Here is a 4,663-nt window from a genome sequence, read left to right as displayed (position 1 = left end):
TAGTTTTATTTTGTGGCTTCATGCTGGCCAGGTTCAGGTAAACTGCAAATTCTCCTCACCTGGTAGGTCTAAGGCAATACTGGAAGAAAAGCAGGAAACATGACAAACACAGTGGAGCACTAATATTGTAAATTGGCACATCTTCCTCAGCGGGAAGGCAGAAAAAAAAAAAAAACGGAGAGAAGAGAACATTGAGGATATTTACTAGTAAAGTCTCTATGGAAATTATGAGGATTCCCCAAAGAACTGAAAATAAAATTAGCATATGAATCAGCACCCCTGCTTCTAGGTGCTTCCAAAGACTGAGTATGTTGAAGAGATGGCCACCATCCTGTATTTATCATGTCAGCAGCCTTTATAACAACCAGAATATGGAAACAACCTAAGAACTTATCAGAAGATGAAACAAGGAAGACGATGTGGCATATGTACACAGAGGAATATTATTGTATCCTATGAAAGAAATTCGGTCACTTCCAACAAGATGGATAGAAACAGAGGGCATAACGCTTGCGGGGTAAGCTGTGTGCAGAAAGACAGATGCTATGTGCTCTCATATATGGTAGCTCACAAAACAGCAAGTGGATGCTGATTGCCACAGGCTAGGAAGCTAGAGGGACGGTGAGATAATAAGGTTCTAGGCTCACTCAGGAGGAATAGTTTGTTTCTGAGATCTGTTGTACAGCTGACTGAATATAGTTTAACTTTTACATTTTACATTTCACAATTATATGCATCAATTATATTAAATGAAGATTGTAAGAAATAAAATTATCAAAACTATTCCCATATTCTTCCAATCACCAGGGGACCTTAAAGCACTCACTCAGCTCTTCTGGTCCTTGTTTTCCTCAGCAGAAAAGAATTAGACTGGCATATTCTCCAAGACCTATGTACATGCTAAGACTTCTGTGCCTGCAAACATACCTGACCATTCAATTTTCAAGTGTGTTATGAGAAAAAGGGGAAGGGATTCATACATATTTAGGGATTAACCTTTCAGAATTTTTTTCCAAAAATCCTCTATGAGAAAATATTACTGATAATCATAGTCTAGCATATAAGGAGAGCATTTATATCCTGGACAAATCAGGTTGTGACCCTAGTAGAGAAGAAAACAGTCAGTGCAGAGGTGCTCATATCTGGTTCCCAGCTCAGTCATGAATGTAGAACCTCCAAGTTTCATTGCAATGCTTATATTTTCCAGTGTCTTAAATGTTGGGGCTTTTCAGAATTAAGTTGAAAGCTTGACAAATACCAAGATCCAGGTCCTGCTCAGCCATCTGGATCTCACCTTACTTGTAGTGATGTTTATTAACCTTGGAAGCCATGATTCTATTCTGTTTCTCTTCTCCAGTCAGTGGATCCCAAAGTATTCTTCCCCTTTGTATCACCTAGAGAGCCTTTAAAGATGGTCAGCCCAGAGTACGTGCTAATGGAACACGGGACCAGAAAGGAGAGTCCAATACCAGTGCTACTGGAGATGATTCCATCAAGCCACCAAACTTTTGAAGTGACTTATTTTGTCAGAAACTCCTCAGGAGTGATGTGCACTCATATTTCCTATGTATCTTTTAAAAGGAAATCCAGACAAGTGATCCTGGATGGATATGAGATTCCATTTCTGATAAAATGCAGGTTGTATGGTAGTGGTGGTCTGGGGATTCTACATTGATCAATAAAGTTGTCAATTAAATGATAGATTAATCAAAGATATGAATAAAGAGAAAGAAAATTCATGGTAAAGAAACAATGGTAGAAGATTTTTGAAAGTGTTGCTCTTCACAACTTTGTGAGCAGGAGACTCTAGATACTGTGAACAACTGATTAGTAGAAGAAATATTGAATGTTCATAAAATGCCACTGAAAAGTTAAGTCGCCATACTCTGAGGGAATCACGAGAGCAGAGAGATCACACTAGTTTATGGTTTCTATGATGAGTGTTTAAGGAAATACAGGAATGCAAAGGTTTGGGAATACTTCACAGACCTTTTTGACTGTCTTCCTCTCACTGCCTCGGTGGATGGGCAGATCTTCTGTCTACATGGTGGCCTGTCACCATCCATAGACACACTGGATCACAGCTGAGCACTTGATCGCCTCCAGGAAGTTCCTCATGAGGGTCCAGTCCAATGTGGGATCCAGATGACTGTGTTGGCTACGGGATATCTCCTCGGGGAGCAAGTTACACCTTTGGCCAAGATATTTCTGAGGGTTGGGGATTTAGCTCAGAGGTAGAGCACTTGCCTAGCAAGCCCAAGGCCCTGGGTTCGATCCCCAGCTCCGGAGGGGGAAAAAAGTTACTTTTAGGGGCTGGAGAAATGGCTCAGTGGTTAAGAGCACTGACTGTTCTTCCAGAGGTCCTGAGTTCAATTCCCAGCAACCACATGGTGGCTCACAACCATCTGTAATGGGATCTGATGCCATCTTCTGGTGTGTCTGAAGATAGCAACAGTGTACTCATAAAATAGTAAATAAATGTAAAAAAAAAAAAAAAAAAGGTATTTCTGAGACATTTAAGCATGCCAATGGCCTCACATCAGTGTCCAGAGCTCACCAGTTGGTGATGGAGTGATATAACTGGTGCCATGACCAGAATGTTGTAACAATTTTCAGTGCTCCAAACTATCTCTATCATTGTGCTAACCAAGCTGCAATCATGGAACTTGACAGGGCGCTTAAGTATTCTTTCTTCAAGTTTGATCAGCACCTAGGAGAGGCGAGCTACATGTCACTCCTTGTATCCCAGACTACTTCCTGTAATGCAAATTTAAACTTGTACAGTATTGTCATGAATGAACCTTGTACAGTATTGACCGAATGGGAACAGGAGGAGCAACAGTAACTCTGAAGTTTCATAAATAGGGAACATTCAAAACACTTGTTTTCAAATGGACCAAAACTGTGCCATATAATAATATTGAGAGTCTTGCCATCAACAGCCATGACCAATTTAAAACGAACCAAGTCCCTGCATGCTGACATGACATTGTCGGTTAAGAATCCAGATTCTGCAGAGCGCTATTTGTAGTTACTTTTGCTCTCTTGAGAGAATGCAGATCTAGGATGTAACATTAACACCTGTGAGTCCAGTTGACTTCCACTTAGCTGTAGCTTACTCAGCATGACTGTAGATGAGGAGAGCAAACAACCATTGGAGCCTAATGAGCCTTTTAAAATAAGTACCAAGGCCTCCTCTCTTGCTGTGTTTCTTTCAGGGATACCATTAATTGAATTGTATGATTTCTCTGCACTCGGTTTCTCCCCTTCTCAATCTCAGCCCCAAGTTGTTCTTTGTTACTGTCAGAAAACCTGGAGAGTTGTTTTGAACAGAACTGTTTCCCTCCTGTAAGATGATGTTACTGCATCGAAGTATTTTTATAATAAACTTGAGAACTGAGAAAGTCGGGTTTGAATTGTATCAGTGGGCATGACTGGTGTTGTTTATTAAACGAGATAAATCTATTGATCGATTTCAGAATTTGTAGATTTCCAGGTAAGGAAAAATAAAGATCAAAGACAACTGCGTAATAAAAAAAACAAAAACAAAAACAAAAACAATAGGAGGGGGGTATCTCAAAAATGATTTCAAAAGGGAGGAGTCCCATCTGATAAGGATAGTTTCATGCCCAGTGGAGAGTGAAGGGGAGTTATTCAATCCTCACCAGTCTCATAGGTCAATTTAATTAAGGTCTCCTTTAGGGTTTTGTTTATTTTCTCTGACTGTTCTGAACTCTGGGCTGTATATGCACAATAAAGTTTCTAATCAATCCCCAGAATATTCGCTACTCTCTGACTTACCTGGGACACAAAAGCTGGTCTATAATCAAATCCTATCATGCGAGGAAGTGATACCTTGGCAGTATGTCCTCTAAGAGCTTCTTTGTTACTGTGGATGGAATCTCATATTTGGTGGGGAACACCTCAGTCCAACCTGAAAATGTATCTACAAACATCAGTAAATATTTATATTTAAATTTCTCTGGTTTTAATTCTGTGAGATCTATCTCTCAGGAGGCTCCAGGCGTTGGGTCTCTGAACCTATTATCTGGCTTCTTATTAGCTGGCAGGCTTTACAGTCTGTGACAATCTCGGCTATCTTTGAGTTGGCACCTCTAATCAAGATATTAGCATGTCATATCAAGTCCTGCATTCTCCGGATGCCCATGGGGGAACAATGGTGGAGCTCCTGAGGTCTGTGTAGTCTCATTTTTTCTGGTACATTGAGTTTGTAACCTGCTGTTCTCCACCATCTGTCATAACATTGGTACATGGGCAAATTCCTAGCCCAGATTATACCATCTTTTCAATATTTAGGGTGGTCAGGGAGCACAGGATCCCCCGGATCCAGGGAGGTCAGGAGCAAGAATGTTGGGCTGTTTAATCTGCCCTATTGTTGCCATCTGAAACTGGATCCTTTCCTCTCTGGTGTTTCAAGTATTGGATGATGGCCAGCTATTTAGACCTCCATAGAGGCCTTAGTAAGGAGAGGATTGTCTCTTAGTTTTGATTATGTTAGTTAGAACTTTATTGTTGTGAATAGTCACCACAACCAAGGCAACTCTTTTAAAGAGAACATTTAATTGGGACTGTCATAAAAGTTCAGAGGTTCAGTCCCTTATCGTCAAGGCAGAAACATGGCAGCATCCAGGCAGGAATGGTG

At 40.6% G+C, this 4,663-nt stretch overlaps 1 pseudogene; it reads left to right on the top strand.

Moving 5' to 3' along the window:
- The first annotated feature begins 1,411 nt into the window (after positions 1 to 1,411).
- On the top strand, positions 1,412 to 3,169 carry Ppp2cb-ps1 (protein phosphatase 2 catalytic subunit beta, pseudogene 1; annotated as a pseudogene).
- The last annotated feature ends 1,494 nt before the right edge of the window (positions 3,170 to 4,663 follow it).

Source organism: Rattus norvegicus, chromosome 1 (genome assembly GCF_036323735.1).
Source record: "Rattus norvegicus strain BN/NHsdMcwi chromosome 1, GRCr8, whole genome shotgun sequence".
In the NCBI taxonomy this organism is placed as follows: Eukaryota; Metazoa; Chordata; class Mammalia; order Rodentia; family Muridae; genus Rattus; species Rattus norvegicus.
Note: the sequence above shows the minus strand (reverse complement) of the source record. Positions and strands in the feature narration are given on the sequence as shown.